Source organism: Lineus longissimus, chromosome 6 (assembly GCF_910592395.1).
Source record: "Lineus longissimus chromosome 6, tnLinLong1.2, whole genome shotgun sequence".
Taxonomy (NCBI): domain Eukaryota; kingdom Metazoa; phylum Nemertea; class Pilidiophora; order Heteronemertea; family Lineidae; genus Lineus; species Lineus longissimus.
The window spans coordinates 8,878,690-8,896,845 of record NC_088313.1 but is presented as its reverse complement, the minus strand read 5'-3'; the positions used below and the strand labels follow the sequence as shown (position 1 = coordinate 8,896,845).

Here is an 18,156-nt window from a genome sequence, read left to right as displayed (position 1 = left end):
TGGCGCGCTAATCCTCCATCCATTGTATTCCAAGGCTCACTCATTGTGGCCGAGGATTCTGTGCTTCACCTGGGTCACCTGATTGGAGTTACAGCCAGAGCTGATAGCATTGTGCGTGTGGTTGGAGATTTTAATCGGAGAGTTAATGTTCTTATGTCCAGATTTCACTATTGTAATATTGATACAAGGCTTCGGATATTCCAAAGTTACTGTATGTCACTCTACGGAACTTCACTGTGGGATTTAAGCAACGGGCAAGCAAATTGGCTTTGTACCGCTTGGAGAATGACTGCAAGGAGACTGCTGGGTTTGCATCCTTGGACTCGTGGCAATCTCTTACCTCTCACTATGGACTCCTGACCTATAGACATCACTCTAAAAAAACGCTTTGTCAGTTACTACAGTAGGGTCATGAACCATTCAAACATTCTTATCAAACTCTCAGGAAACCTCGCGCTCAGAGGCAGCGGTTCTTCAGTTTCAAATAATATTACCTTTTTATCTCAAGCTCTCAATATACCCAGGGACACACTTCATCTCAATCCTTGTGCCATTCATAATATATACATGCCTGACGAAGACCTTCGTCGGCGGGCGCGTGCCATACGTGAGTTCGCCGAGTACAGGGATGCCAACCCAGCAGAAAGAGAACAAGTCAATAATATACTTCACTTCTTGTGTTTATCATAATATCATTATTTCTCACCTGATTTCTCCTGTGTGCGGTATAGGTTTTTATGTTGTGTGTTTTGTTGTTTTTTGTTTGCACCATTCTTTGCTTATGTTCACACCATTATAATTGTCCTGTGTATTTATCTGTGACATGTCACGAATAAAGTATCTATTTAGATTAAAAAAAACTGGACCGTCTGTCCAGGGAAACAAAAGGGGCACGTCTTGCCTCCTTGATAAATCTAGTCTCACTGCTTGATAACTCATTACAAATTACAAATTACTAACTACATGTAAATTTCATAAACTTTCTTGATTTGTTCCTGTTCTAAGGAAAATATCTTGCCGGGAGAGGCACTTTCTGTCCAGAAAGCTACCTAAAACCAGATGCTAACCTTGGTGACAAGTGAACTCTTAACCTACACAGGAACTAGGATAGCCATCAAGTCAGAAATTCTAAGTAAAAGTCAAAAGGTTAACCAGAAATGCAATAAAATATGTGTAGCTTCCGATAGATAGAAAGACTAATTATAAAACAAAAGAGTAGGCCTATGTTTGTTACAAATAGTATATACTACTCAAGGATATATAAGTAATTTTGAACTATGATTGGAAATATTTTTCCACATGTGGCGGGCAGCCTGTGACACTTGTCTTTCGACAAAACTTAATGTGATGTGGGATATCCGTGCTCGTTTCCTTGATAAGCTACCGGAACAAGTATTTAAACTCTAGTGACGCACGCACACATTTGACAATTTAACTTGATGTTTGGTTGATCTGATAGGTCCATTATCATCATGCGGCATGCACAGGCTCTTCATTATCTTCTTGTGCTTTTGAGGGCTAGCAGCCATCTGTGGTAATCCAGGGCACAGTGAACATAGTTTTCCTATCCCAAATGTGAAAGGCCTTTCGCAGCTTTCTGTGATTCGCCCCTAAAATAAAAAACAAGAACATATAAAATGAAAAAAATAGACTCATATTGTCAAAAGGTTGCCGTTTCATCAGCAAGGTGAGCAATAAGTCATGGGTGTGGGCAGATGAGCTCTTTTAAGGTCAATGACCAGCTAGTTAATCCCCAGTATTGCCTAGAGGGAACTAGTCACTCAGGTGACCGGACATCTTGGTGACTGGTGGCCTCGGGCGTAGAGAAGTCGACAGGTAAGACCACAGGTATGTGGATATGTATCCACCAATCATGCTCCAGCCATGGGCGGGTAAAATAGTCGGACTAAACTCCAAACTCTCAACCCGAATAGGAACAACACGTTATCCCTGGTAGGCAAGTTTGTAGGAGAAGGGCACTCCAAATTCAAATGACATTCCCAACCCAATGAGAATGGTGAGGCATTAACTATCAAGGATACTATAGATATAAGACATGACCCCAAATAAGCTTAATTAACAATTTCTGTGGCGTCCACAAGGTAACTATTCATTTTTTCTATACTTCATTTAGATGAACATGCTAAACAATATTTTTATTGTTACCACTTGCAAAATTTGCCTTTTAAGGAAAAAAGTGACTTTATAGCAATAGCCTGCAAATGGTTGCTAAGGATATTTGTCCCCCCCCCCCCCCCAACCTGGTTCCCATCATTTATCTGTATCAGTTGGGGGGGGGGGGGGTTATACTGCGGGGAATCCTGTTTGGAGAAATACCCGATGGGTTCAAGGCTTTCCATGAGATGGCAGGACGAATTTGCTGATATTGATTATGTTGATACAAAAACCTTTTAAAGGTGGGTGGCGAGGAATTTCTTCAAATTTCTTCTCCCAACAAACTTAGTGTTCTAGGTTTAGTTAATAGATAGGCCTAGGTTAGTATCGTAAATAGGCTTTACGGAGGAAACTACCAGATTTCGTGGGAGGGTTCACCAATAACCTTAACCCTTAGAGTGCCGCCCAGGTTTTGGGGTTACCATAACCCCAGGCCGGCCGCAAGATTTTTTTCCTGAACCTTTGGGGACCACAGTGTACATCAATGTACATGAGTGACGTCATTAGTTCAGCCAATCAGCATCGAGAAAGTTTAATGTGATTTGGTGGGTTTCAGAACATGAACAAATCAGCTAATAGAAGTGCGTGGGTTCGAATGTCTCCTTGGAGTAAATTTTTTAATTCCTTTTCCCGCCTTTTTCTCGACGTTTTTGAATATTTTCTTTCTTTTTAATTCATTTACATTAGTTAATAATTGTGTTTTAAGGAGTTTGCACAATATTTTTATAATATTTAGAAATAGAATTTTAAAATATCAAAGAATTTCACATTTGTAAATCTATTTTAGTCCCAGCACTCTGGCTGTGACGTTGTCCTCATAATTTGATGTAGGGCCTGGAGATTAATCTCAAAACAATTATAAATATTACGTTATCATCACAACAGGGTCATGTTTGGCTCTGTTTGCCTATGCTCTGATGTAGCAGGGGTCCTGATCATAGGGATCCAATATCCAGTTGGATGAAGGTATTAATAGAGCTGCAGGGGGGGGGGGGGGGGAGCAAGGGACTGCAGGGGGGGGGGGGCGAGAGGGGGTAAAGGGAGAGACTAAATCATTTCGTCTCTTTTGGCTTCAATGACTTTTGCTACAGTCCCCTATAATATACATTGTATGATATATTTGCCACATGCGGTCTTGAGTCCGAGATGATGTCTTCATTCTATATGTACCAATTTCAGGTATGGGTGCAGCATACATTAGGGAGGGGGAGGGGGGGTTATCCTTAATTGATGGTTCAAAGTATTCTTTCACTGCCATCGGTAACTCCAGTTGTACATGGCCTTGTGTGCAAGGCAACCGTACCGAGTGACCACAATGACAAGGAAATCCATGACAAACCCTACCAACTCAAAGAACAACTGGAACAAAGTTCATGTAATACTATGCAGATCTTTATTCATATTCACAATCATTTTGTCCAGACAATGTAAAATGTTCACACAGTACTGCCACGAAGAAAATTTAATTCAAAATCCACTCAATTGTTATTACAAGTAGAAGTAATGCACATGTACAACGTGAATATAAAACACTAACTAGCATTTTCGGTGATTTCTAAGTACAGTTGCCAGAATGAATGTGGTAGTCTTCCTCGAAACAATACAACAGTATTGTCTTGAGGGAGGGGGGGGGGGAGGTTTGTATGACATTTACATGACACACATTTCACATCACACATGGTATTTCACAGCTCAATTATAACTCAATACTCTTTTTCACTCTCTTGACTTACAATATTAAAGACAAATGGTTTTTCAGCAGTATACATGACACACATTTCACATCACACATGGTATTTCACAGCTCAATTATAACTCAATACTCTGTTTCAATCTCTTGACTAACAATAACACAAATGTTTTTTTCAGCAGTATGAATACAAGCTCAATAACTCAATACTCTTTTTCAATCTCTGGACTAACATAGACACATGACTTTTCAGCAGTATGAATACAAGATTGTGAATATCTCCTGGTTTACAGTATCTCAGGGCATTACTGATTTATTTGGCACTGTGAGTTTTACCAATGCTCCGGTTGTTTCCAACACATTTGGACAGACTATGAGGAGCCTTTTTGGCCTCCTTGGCACAACACTTTGCACACATTTCAGGGTACTGTTGTCTTTCATTGGACAATGCGACTCTATGGGCTTCCTCCCAGAACGTGTAGGCTGTCTGCCACCTAATGCGGATGTGCGTCTTGGAATTGCCGTGGGCTGCACTGGAATCTTACTTTCATGTAGTAACATTGTCCGTCTTGATTTTGTACCCTGGGCCTTCATGCCCAAAGATGAATACTTGCCAAAACACGCAAGAGCTGAGTCAAGGGAAGAATCGGTATGCATGTCATTAAGCATAGTCACAAATTTCTTTGCAGAAGGAACAAGTGAATTGTTGCTCTCCACCCTCTGGCAGATACTGGTGGCTGCCTGCATTATCTGCTCAGTAATCAAACTAACACAGTTGTTATTTGCATCAATAATCGCGGATGCTGCTGATGACTGCTTGCTGCCATTGTTGGCATGCCCAAGAAATTGATTCTGAAGATCCGTCTGTTGATTTAGACTCCATGATGTTGGTGGTTCATCTTGGAACAGCGCAGCTTCATCATCTTCATCATCACCATCAGCAAGAGGAAGGTTATCAGAAGACTGTTCAGCTTGTTCGGGAGGAAGATCAGAGGATGCCACTTGCCGTAGGCTGTCAAACCATCCTTCTGGAACATCCTGACATCCAGTGGCCAGCCGATACAACTGTCCTCGAAGAAAAGGAGAGTTGACAGGCACAAAATTTACTGAATTCACACCACAATACTTGACAACTGCATGCTGGTGTTTGCAGGGAGCACCAGTGTTCCCCACAGAACAAGTGCACATGCACAGAGAAGTGTCGACAAAGTATTTTGTGTTCGGATCACTCTCACTACACACTGAATACAACGTGTCACTAATTTTCTTCACACTGTCTGCAGCAATCTTTGTTTCTGAAGGTAGGAAGCGCTTGGAAAGTGTCATATCAAGGCGATTGTTGGCCACGTCAATAAAGCGACGCTCATAATGTGATTCAAAGCGTGCTAGAATGAAGTCTAGCAGCTGCACAACATTGAACGCTCTTGTTCGTGCAAACACTTTGTCCTTGAGGACCTTCATCGCTGCCTCAACATAGTTATTGGTATGATTGCCGCGCACAGGCAGGTCATCACGCAAACACACAGCCCATTCGTTTCATCTATCGTGCACATCCTGCAAATGCTTCAAGTAGTTATCATACTTCTCAGCTGTATCGTCCTCCATTGCAACATCATATGCCTGCTGCAGAGCATCTGCGTCTTTGGCATACACCATGGTTTTTAACAATGCAAGTAAATGTTGCCTGTCCTGCTTCCCAATTCCGTTTCTTGCTTCCCATAAATACCGCCAATTGGCCTGCAGCAAATGGAACGTGCAGAGCAACAGCGTAGCATTCGGGTGAACATCACGAATTGCACCACGCTCAGCACTTGAGTCGTCACTGAGGAAAACCTGAGGTCCATCGTTTCCTCGGCCGTAGAAAGCACCACTCGGAAGGATTTCCTTTAGAAGATTCAGCCCTGCAGCGATGACTTCTCGTGATTCTGAGGTTGTAACGAAGCATCCAAGTGGTACACCACCAACACAAGAGAAGCAGGAGAAAAACACGACAGTGGTGGTGGTCCACTCCTCCAGTGGCATCGATGAAAACTCCCCGCTTTGCTCTATCAAAGAATGAGCCCGCTTCATCAACGGAGTGCAAATCGCCACGACAAGGTCCTTCCCAAGAGTAGTAACCCTGGCGCAATCCTCACCCTTCTCCGAGTTGAACTCACTGATGTGACGCTCAAGATCCTTTACCATTTGCTCACCACTTGGGCCACTATACGACGCAGCAAATATTTTGTAATAAAGTCAGAAAAAAATCATTGAGAATAATTGGTATTACTTTTGTAACATGATAAATAACCCAATAACAATATGATACAACATTCTTCGGTTTATACCTTTTTTACAGACATAACATCATACAAACGACCTCTGTACTGTACAGTGTTATCATTATATAAATTGCCTTAGCACAGAAAATATGCTTCTGTCATTGAACTTAGCATATATTTTTAGATTTTCAAAGTTCAGTTTGCACGAAAAAATGTGCTTGAAAATATAAATTAAGCACAGATTGTGCTTCACTCAAGATAACTTAGTGAATGTATGATTTCGACATGAGTAGACTTTTCTTCAAATGTCTTTTTTCAAACTGTTAAAAAATAATATTCTAAGTAATGTAGTTACATGTGTCCTCTTGTAAAGGAGATGAAACTCTTCATTTGCAGCACTGGCGTAATCTTTGGAAATATACACTGCTCAAGATTCTAAGCACATGAAATGTGCTTCCCTTGCACACATAGGCATAAAAAATGTGCTTTCAGGGAATAACTTGGCATAAAGAATGTGCTTGGAGAGGGCTACTGTAGCACATTCTTGGAACACTGAAGCGATGTGCTAAATTTAGCACTTTTGAGAACCCTGACTGTATTCGTGATAGAAGGTTAAAACTACTTTACATTCATGCAGAGTATCAGTACCAGTAATGATTGAATAATGAATTTTACCTGAAACAATATCCCAAGTCAGGACAATCAGCCCTATCAGCTGCAGCAAATGCATAGTTATGGCCTTCAGAGATCTGCATGTCAGTCTTGATTGTTTCGAGGGCTGAGGACGGAGAGTGGCTCTTTTTAAAAAGCTCTTGCAATTTCTTCTTGGTTTCTTAGGACACATCTCGTTCCCGCAAACTGTCAGCTGAATGGACCTGGTGGTTGTGGTTGCCGTATATTTCAATCTGACATGGGTAGTCTGGAAGGAAGGGATCAGGAACAGCACTAAAAATAATAAATTGCCATCAGAAATAAGATCAATCACAACCATCAATTCATTCAAGACCGCTTTAAAATCCTGGATTTTCAAAAAACACTTTGGAAATATTTATTTATTTATTTTTTCCCGCGCTTTGAGCAGGGCGACCTGGAAGCGAAGGCACGTTATAAATAAAATTGTATTGCACTGTAATGTATAAAGTCACTTGAAACAAACACTTGAAGACATTGACTTTGCCCTTGGCAACTTTCCAGACATATACCTCCAAGTTACTTTGCTTTTATCCTGGAAATCCTCAACCCATTGCTTAGCAGTCTCTTCATCGTTAATTGTTGTACGTATCACAGCATTGAAATTCGAAGGAGTGGAGAAGATCGGAGGCTTGGAAAAATGGTATTCATATCCATCAGGGAGAAGGTCCTGAAATTGGAAGTAAACTGTTATCATCTATCCATAAACCATGTATACAAACATTACATTGTACTCGGTGCAGTGATACGCAATTTCATCAGTGACAGCAGCCAGTGTATAATTAGCCTACTCATACTCGTAGGACTCATAGGAGGTCTACCGACGTTCTGTCACACTAATTTCTGACTTGAGAATACAATGTAACGTCGAGATTCACTCTGTCAGTCTGTCTGCCTCCGACATTTGATTCACATTGAATCATTGTCTGAGTCAGACTCAACCATGTCAACTCGCTAGCCTTCTTCCTCAAAAAGTAGGCCTAGTAGATATCGAGTGACGTCAATCAACAGACATAGTATATCTGACTGGTCAGCACCAGTAAATAATACGAGTGATGTGTGGATCATGCAACAGCAGAGCCTTCATCCCAACAGAAAACACTACACCACATGAACTGTATAGTGTGCACCATGTATATGCATGTCATCATGTACATCATGTACCATGTGTACAGTCAGTATACGCTTCTACATCTACATCTATCTTGAACTGGTTTGGGCTAAATCATTGTAACCAGGGTCCCGGTGTGTGGCGGGTTTGGCTCCTCATCGAACTTAAACTTGTAAACTTGAAACTTGTAATCATGTAAACTTGAAACTTGCAATTTGTAAACTTGAAACTTGTAAACTTGGAACATATGTACAGTGATTTAAAAGTCTAGTAGACTGCCTGGGGTAGCTCTGATCGTGTTGAGCTACCCAGGCGCGGCCGGTTGTAATGCCCTCTCGGTGGTACGATGACTAGATGTCCTGTCTTGAATTCTTGAATAAGGTGTGTCTTGAAGAGGTTGGGGTAGCTGTAGAAGTGTAACTGGTAGGATGTTCCATATTCTGATAGTGCGAGGGAAGAAGCTGTATTTGTAAAGATCTGTTTTTGCTGTTGGGATGGTGAAGGAGAATTGGTGGTTTACTCTTGATGGTTTCAGGTGGTGGATGCCAGATGGTATTGGCAGGGCTACATTGTTGTTGAGGGCTTTGTAGAAGAGGCAGGTGCGGCTGACGAAACGGCGTTGCTGGAGGCTCGGCCATCCTAGTTCTTCTTTCATTGATGTGACGCTGGCCTCTCGTCGATGGTTCCCTGCCACGAATCTGGCTGCTTTGGATTGCAGTTTCTCGAGTTGATCTATTTGCTTCTATTTGTGGGGATCCCATGCGCTGCTTGCGTATTCGAGGTGTGGCCGGACCATTGATGTGTATGCTTTATCTTTAGTTGTTCTGGAGCATTTCCCTATGTTTCTCCGGAGGAAGTTGATAGATCTTGTTGCCTTTTGCGTAACTTGGGCGATGTGGGGGCCCCAGCTGAGGTCACTATCAAGCTGTACGCCCAGGTATTTCCCCCTATCAATTAGCTCTAGTGTGTGGCCTAGCATGGTGTAGCTGTTCTTCGTTACTTTCTTATTTACATTTTACAAAGTCTTCATTTCGTAAGTTCACATACTTTTAGCAAGTACAAACCAACGCAAATATTAGCTTGCATGTTTATATAATGACAGCAGTAAGAATACATACCTTTACACGATCAAATATAGAAGAATCTGTGTTTTTATTTACAAATCGAGTACTTTCGTCTCTTTCAAATAAAGCTGCCATCTTTCTTGGACTCTGCGTTTCGTGAAGTAACTCGTGACGTCACTCACGTACATTGATGTACACTGTAGTCCCCAAAGGTTCAGGAAAAAAAATCTCGCGACCGGGCCTGAAGGGATTATTTGGTTCAAGACTAATGAACCAATACAGAATGTCACAAAATGACTGTCACCATTTTCTTTTTCGGGGATGCTCCTCTCCAGAGTCTTCTGAATCGCTTACTTGAAATAAAATTCTTATAATGATATCTTGGCCAGATGCCTTGGCAATAAATAGCCTGGGGCGAATTAAAGAAAAATACACATTTTCACTTATACACTCTCTGTATTCTAACTAAGAATTACACTGAATTCAGACATCGACTGGAAACTAGAGTTATTCTTCTACACTTTCAACAAAATTCAGTCCCGTGTTTTCGTCATCCAGGTTAACGAAGTTTTGTGGTCCATCCTCAATGTCGTCATCATTCCTGAACACCGCCGCCTCGAATCCATTCTCGATAACTTCAGGAGTCACAGCATCCCAGGCATTATAGCTTCCCGTAGGGCGAATTCTTCAATAAACGACACGAGCTTTGAATACTGGTATGTAACTTTTATTTCTTGTAATCGTCAGGCAAATGCCGTCATACGAAGTATGGGTTAGACCATAAAACTGTAACGATATAAGAACACAAATGTTTGAGATTCAACTCAGCAGTATAAATGGCTCCAAACCAGTGTGCTAAGAGAAGTTAGAATCCAAGCACTCAAAGTCAAAGGCTCTCAGCACACCAGAAAAGATAACCTTATAAAAATATAAACAAATTAGTGGACCTTAGCCACAGCTACAATGATCAGATAACCGTGAATGGTTAAGAAATAATACAGCTTAAATGCCTGAGACACAGGGAGCACAGCAACAAGTAAACTACATGACTTGAACAGTGCTGCCATCTGCACTGAGCAGCTTGAACTAGAACGTATCACTTATAAACTGATTTAAGGTCATTAAACAACAATTATTAAGAGGAAATGTCAGCTGGTGACAGATGCCGCAATCACAGACACTGAATACAGGCACTAAAACCAAGAAACATTGCTCAAAACTTAAACTTCCTACTTAAGACTTTCCAATATCAGATAGCGCACGAGGTTACACCAACCAGCATGGCGGCCCGCACACCTGGTGGGCTCCGGGGAGGCCGGGCCTCAACAAACATCTAAGATTACATGGAAAGTATAGAATGACGATCAATAAAACCGTTGTCTACATGAACTACAAGCACTGATAAATGAATTACCTCATTGCCGACCTCTACAAATACGGAAAACTACGAAAATCAGACTTCGAAAAGGAAGAAGACCCTTCTTCTAGTCTTCGGCTCGAAACGTATTGGCGAATGCAGCGAAACAAAGGGATGACAACTGTACCACGTGTAGTGGCTACAATTTGCGCAATAACACAAAAACCTTGGGCATGAGTAGACAAATGAACAACGAGGTAATTGAAATATCAGGGTGAAAACAACATACCAGGTCAAAAACAGGCCTCAACCGAGGGGTCAAACAGGGAACTATATTTAAGGCGTACAAAGGACGGGACTTCTTTCAGTGAAAGAAGCTGGATTTCGTGACCGGAGAGCAGTTGCAGTACCAATCGGGCATAACACCTGAACCAGCAAAACAGCGGCAGCTACAGGCATTGCTGATAATGTTTGTAACGTCTAGTAGTGAGACAGGCGGACACCGACCCTCCTTATCTGTATTCTCGACTTTCCAATTTTTCCAAGCCTTCTTGGCGTGATTTTTGAATGATTTCATTACACTGACGTCCGGTGGCTGTGCAAGTGAAGTACACCCCGCAGGAATAAAGTCAAGGATTGTAAAGTCTCAGAGACAACAAGATGTGATATCTGCATACAACTACTTTATTCAGCATCCGATGTAACATATACATCTGTATTGCTATGTCTCAGATGTAACACTCTGATGGTACAAATGTAATACTCTACATCCCCCTTTCTAAAGGAAAGAAGGAATGGATTTCATCCTTTCAAATGTAACCCGCACTTGCCCAGTCTCCGACCACCGTGCGGGGTGGGTCCTGTCTCACAGTTCACTCCGGCTTTGCTCACTCACAATTGCTATACACTCCAGGTTCGGGGCTGTCCTAAGACCGTCATACCCATGGGGCCAACCACAACGAGCGGGTCTGGGTATGGGGTAGATAATAAAAGAACGCAAGGATTCCCTGGGATAACTATTGTTCACACTGAATCATAACAGGGCCAGGCCTCACAATGCACAGGCCGATGCACTACACAATGTACAGGACTCTCTCAAACCTAACTCTTGGCCTACAACTGGGCCCAACCGTGAAAACGACGGGCCACGAATCTCCGGGACATCACTTAGGGCTTACCTGTCCTGCCAGACACAAAGTTAGATACCAAACAAGAAGTGGGACAGGGACAGTGAGGCTGAATACCAGCCTGTTTGGGCAAAAGCCAGCCAAGGTCACAGGTACAGAGCCAGAGGTGGTCTCAAAATCACCCCGATTGCGTATTACCGACTAGCCACAACATCATCTAAAGGGGTCTAGTCCATTCCATGGGTATTCATGCTTCCTCAAGTCAGGCACCAGGTTTAGGAAAGGTGAATTTATGCGTAAAAAGAGAGTTTTCTTCTCAAGATTCAGAAAATTGTTTTGCTTCCAAGATGGAGAAATTAGCAGACGACCATGTGCCCAGTCGTTTACACACGTAAATAAATTCATATCAAGGCCTAAAAGGTACTTAAAATTCCTCAAGTAATATTCTCAAAATATTACAGCAACCCGATGATTTTAGGAAGCTGATTAACGAAGTTAAACTGACCGTTACCATAGCGACCGTGCAATACATGTAGTTCCTAAACCAGTCAAAACAGTATAGGTGGCAGCAGCGCATTGCCACAGAATAGTCACATACAGGGTGGATCAACAAAATGCAAAAGTCAAATCCACTGGTTTACATCCTCCCCCTACTTAAAACAAGTCGCCCACGACTCACCTAAACACCAACACACAACTCGCTGTGCAGTGAAAATTCTAAACCAAAGCCTCACCCTGTCTCATCCCAAGCACTCGGCACGGACATATCGACTCTGAGTTAAATTCCTGAACCGATACCATACGCGCCGAATACCGAGGAGGAAACTGAGAGAAGCAAAATTACCGTACTGACAGCTGATAATCTCAACACTAAATATATCTCACTGCTGAACCCAATTATAGACAGATACCAATACCAACTACTAGTAATTCCCAATCCCCACCATCTATGCATCTCATAAATCTCATCAAAATTACTCAATAGCCAAATAGTTCACATGTCTATAAGTCTCAATAATATCAAAGAACATGCAACGGATAACACAGTATCCCGGGGATTTTTTTGGAAAAGAATTGTAGAGAAAAAACAACACATCATGGTGCGGACTCGGTTATGACTGGTGTATAAAAGTTGACTCTGTATACTGCTCAATAATGTCCAGGTATGTGCCGGAAATGCCAATGTAAAGTTCTACATGTAGACAAATGTCATTCCTTTTCACAGCATCCATTCGCGCACAGCAACCAAAGCATATCAGCGTCGGCGGAATTGTTCAGTAAGAACTCCGTTCGGTTTCGTTCACACCCAACAGCTCCAAGATGAATCAACGACGGTGCAGCCAACTCAATAATACTACTAATATAAATCGTCACCTCCCTCTGCCCATGTCACACGCCTGCAATCCCACAGCAACGATTCGACTTATACTTTAGCATCTCACGGCGGTCTCTAATATAAGTTTTACATCTCACGGCGGTCTCGAATATAAGTTTTGTGGAAGGGAATAAAGGCTATCCCGTCTCGTAAAGACGTACATAGCTATATTATTCACTACGTGTAGAATATGACTGGCTTAACCAAAGTTCATAGCTATTCCGTCTCGTTAAGACGTATAGCAAGGCAATCTCGTCACGACGTATATAACTTCCGTTCATCCTTCGCAGGGTTACCGCCGGCAGCACCACATGTATAACAATAACCGTCCATATGCGGGCAATGTGGTTCACGACATGATCCCATCTCTCTCGGATGCTTCATCACGAATAGATAAGTAGTCCGCTGTTCTCTCTTCTGTGACAATTCTGGCAGCAAGGAGGTATTAAACGATAACGGATAAATAGGAGTGGCTGATGCACCTAGAAAACAGTTCGGCATCCATGACTATCCTTCTAATGCAATGTGCAAAGTTCGATTCTTCAAATGTTCGAATAAATCGGCACGGTATTATAAATCCTTCTAATGCAATGTGCAAAGTTCTATTCTTCAAGCGTTCGAATAAATCGGCACAGTATCGATATTAACGCCACAGGGACAAACTGGTCCTCAAGCTCATGAACCGTACCAGCCATAACCGAAGGCACAATGACAATGCGTGAAAGAACATTTAATATTAAAAAAAAATAACATGGTGGGTCGCTCCTGGCTTGGAAAGCATGAACACCAACGACACTAAGACAACATGGAGAAAAAAATAGCATCTGGCAGGGCAGGTCAATCCTAAGCTTATCCGAAAAATTCTGGCATAAACCTACAGGTTACACACTACCTACCATCATGGGTACTTCTCCTATGGTTCTAAGATGGGTTACGGTGATACACACACTCACACACATTCCTTGGCATGATTTACTCTACGTAAATTCTACAACACTCTTGTAGTCCTATGGAATAATTTAACTCCTAATAACACACATTAGCCCTATCAAAGTACCATAACCCATAGAATTCACTATCCTCCACCCTGCCTAAAAAAAATTCCTCTGGAATTTCCTAAACACTATACATACATGTATATAAACTATGGTAGAGTTTGAGCCTACATGAAGTCTATCCTCGTCCTACAAGGAAAAAAACTAATCCATGCACTTCACACAGCGCAATTCGCCACGAGACCAGATTCACTCCGCATCACCCATCTGTAAGCCTACAACGCTATATGCCTATGTCCATGGGCCTAAGTGCGCACTGCACGAACTATGAAAATTCTGCTGAATCCTAAATTTATCCTACAGGATGGTCCCTAAGAAATATCCTTTCCAAAATCATATCACTGGTCCAACGTATATTGGCCTAGGTAGAATTCACACCCTAATGAAAGGAGGTTCTACATATTCACTATAACATTCTTCACCACAAAGCTCACTTCTCTCACTCCTACCATCTCCACACACAACAACCCTTACCAACGCGGGTAGGATAGTACAAATAGGCAGGTCAAAACACCATGTGTAATACACATAGGACCTCCGTAATGTCGTACGAGTAGAAATAGAAAACACGAACATGAAAGTATATTTACAGCTATACAAAACAATACAATGTAAGGTAATGTCAAAATCGGTGTGTGTCAAAATCGGTTGATTACATGAAATTCTGGCTCATAGACTGCCGTGACCGCTGAACAGGTACAGGTCCAGAACAGGAAGATAGAAACTTAGCAATCTCTGCAAACTGCGCCAAGTATTCGACAGTCTGTTTCCCTCCTCTTTCATAGGTCAGTCTAGGCGTAGGCTTCCTCTCTCTCCGCGGCCGGTGGGGTCTCACGACTTCATCCTCTGAACCCTCATCTGCTGCAGGATCACCTTGCATGTTTGAGGCATGCTGAACGGTCGGAGGGGGGTCATCATACTCTGAGGAGTCGTCCGATTCCCAATTCCCAGCCGTCCCTATCACATCAGCAGTATCAGTCAAGTCTGAGTCTTCCTGGTCCGAAGAATGCTGAGCTGAGTCTTCCTGGTCTGAAGCATGCTGGGCTGACGTTGCTGCGGACCGCTTTTGTCTTGGCTTTGGCACTGGTCGTTGTACATCTGTCACAGGAAGAAACCCACAAGGCAGCAAGAGGTTGCGATGCAACGTCCTCTCCGGCCCCTTCCGGTCCTCCCTGTGTACCACGTACACAGGTGAACCCTCACTAGCGTGACGTACCACCGTGTATATATCCGGACACCAAGCGTCAGCCAACTTGTGCCTCCCTCTGATCGTTACGTTTCGTACAAGAACTCTGTCGCCGATACTCAGAGCCGCACGTCTCACCTTCCGGTCGTGACGGGTCTTGTTAGCAGTATGGTTCTTTCCAGCCGCCGCCGAAGCTTTATCGTATGCGTTCTTAAGGCTGGTCTTCAGCTCCTCCACGTAGCGGTCGTAGGACTTCTCCTCACCATCAGGCTGCAGGTTGAAGAACCAATCAATGGGCAGTCTTGGCTGTCTCCCAAACATAAGCTCGAAAGGTGAATTTATGCGTAAAAAGAGAGTTTTCTTCTCAAGATTCAGAAAATTGTTTTGCTTCCAAGATGGAGAAATTAGCAGACGACCATGTGCCCAGTCGTTTACACACGTAAATAAATTCATATCAAGGCCTAAAAGGTACTTAAAATTCCTCAAGTAATATTCTCAAAATATTACAGCAACCCGATGATTTTAGGAAGCTGATTAACGAAGTTAAACTGACCGTTACCATAGCGACCGTGCAATACATGTAGTTCCTAAACCAGTCAAAACAGTATAGGTGGCAGCAGCGCATTGCCACAGAATAGTCACATACAGGGTGGATCAACAAAATGCAAAAGTCAAATCCACTGGTTTACACAAACTTACCTTAATATGTAAAGTCAAGGACTTGGTGAGCCCCCCTTTAGGTCGGGGGAGCACCCCCGAACCCCCCTACGATAGCGTAACGTTTTTACCCAGTACGATGGAGGGGAAACCCCCCCCCAAACCCCCCATGTTGGAACCATCCATAGTTTCTTCCGACACATTTTTGTTTTGGTAATGTAATACATTGTGATTGTCCTTATTCACGGGAATCGGGCGTTTCCAGTGATATACGACACAGATGGGTTGTCCTCATGCATTCACTTTGGAAACACATTTTAAAATAGATGTTACGTCCTGTTAATGGGGCACGTCATCATCGCGTACATGTGGGAAAAACTCCCTAACGAGACCGGAGCAGACGGCTGAAAGTAGTTTAATTATTGGCCGCTAGGGTGCAGTATGTCGCTCACCCGAATTTTTCACGCAACTTTTGCTAAATAGAGCTAGTTCTAGTTTGTGATTCATTTTGATACTTCAGATTTGGGCAGTAGACCAAAATAACTTAGTCGTCAGTGTGGTTTTAAGCAGGAAAAACGTATTTGTTTTTCTTAAAGTGCCTTTTTTGGACGGGTGTGTGCGATTGTTTTGTTTATGTCACGTGACCTCGACCATGTCGACACAAAATTGAAATAAACCACCCTTTTCTGTCATTATTTAGGACGGATATTTCCCTAATAAAAATAAAAATATAATTGGCTAATTTCTTAGGCATATGTAGCGAATTCCTATGAAGATTTAAATTAATTTCAACCAATGGGATAGCAACCACCACCGGAAGATCGCGGAGAAATCGTAAACTAAACGGAGTTAATTCAGCGCCATTTTGAAAAACCAAAAAAAATTGTTTGTAGGATGTACAATCCCAGCTAGCAAAACATTATGGGAACCACATGGGTTTTACCTGGGCAAGCAGGTCCCATCTGGCCCACATGGAACCCATGTGGGACCAAGATGGTTTTTCTCACATGGGATTTCACCATGTGGGGCCCATATGGGTTTTGAGTTATGGGCCCCATGTGGGTTTGCGATGGTTGATATGGGGATCAATTGAGAATTGCAAGCCCGATGGATGTGGGATTGATATGGGGTTCACATGGGATACGAGAATTTCCAATTATATGTTTTAAAAATAAAGGGTTTACATGAGGCCCATTCAAGATTATGATAATGAAATATGTTTTATGAAATTTATGAGTAAAGCTGGCATTTTACAAAATTTGTTTGGCGCCAAAGCAAATCAAAATCGTCCCCATTGGCCTCCGAGTGCATCGTGCGTCTCCAATGGAGCTGAAAGAGCTGATGGGGACGAGTATTGTCGCCTCCTTGCACGCCATTGTCAGCCGCCATATTTGATTTTGTTCTTCACGCCAGTATTCAAAAAGCAGAGAAACTTTCCCATAATTTCATTGATTAGAATAGTTTTTTGTTTGCCAGGTTAGTTGTGACCTTGTCTAAAGCACCAATCTTGATGTTTGTGTGCTTTATATACATTCTTTCAATACAATCCTGCAGATTCTTTGATGTTTTTGTTGTCGTAAACTAAACGGAGTTAATTCAGCGCCATTTTGAAAAACCCCAAAAAAAATGTTTCTAGGATATACAATAGTTACTCTCGTTATTTCTCATCATTATACATACACCCGCACACGCGTGTATCTTAAGAGCCCCTCCTAAGAAGGGGGACTTAAGAAGGGGGGCTTGATATTGTATACACTATTGAGATTGAAATCTTATTGTGCATAAAGTCCAATTCGTTGATCTGCATTCTTTTATATATTACGAGTACATGATAATGTGAAAATAAATTGACACACTCCAAACTGACAAATTGACACACTGGCTTTAATGTGTTATGTTTAACAGTTTCAAAAATATTAAATGACATAATTCAAATGTCAAATTTCTTTGTAGCTCTAATTACTCTTCCAAACCTTGACATTTTGGGACTAGGGGCTGGTATTTGTGTTGTGTGTTTGTCAGCGTTTGTGATGGTGTTTTTGTGTGGTATGTTGGTGTTTTCTTTGGCATGTTCTTTGGTGATTGTGTGTCGTGTTGGACTTGGAGGGTTGGTGTTGGTTGTGCATGGTTTTTCTTGTGGTTTGTTGTCCATGCTATTTTCTCCACTGCCAGGATTCGGTGTTTCTTCGGACCATGTATTTTCTACTCTAGTACTTACATCTTGCTTGTTAGCTTCCTCTGTGGCTGGTCTCAGAAACTTTCTGTTCCTTCTGTACTTTCTCCCCCGACAGTCAACAATGTATGACCTGGGTGAAGTATGAAGACTAACAACTTTACCTGACATCCATTTCTTTGAGTTAGGTAGTGGTGCCATTCTGATCTCTTCTCCTGGATACAGGGTGCGATGG

General features: G+C 42.2%; 1 long non-coding RNA gene across 1 annotated transcript; it reads right to left on the bottom strand.

Moving 5' to 3' along the window:
• Positions 1-675: 675 nt before the first annotated feature.
• LOC135489787 (uncharacterized) lies at positions 676-12,582 on the bottom strand. The gene is made up of 4 exons (XR_010447225.1): positions 10,638-12,582; positions 7,329-7,486; positions 6,802-7,071; positions 676-1,610 (listed from the first exon to the last, which is right to left on the bottom strand). It is a non-coding gene; the product is annotated as an uncharacterized LOC135489787 (long non-coding RNA).
• Positions 12,583-18,156: the final 5,574 nt, after the last annotated feature.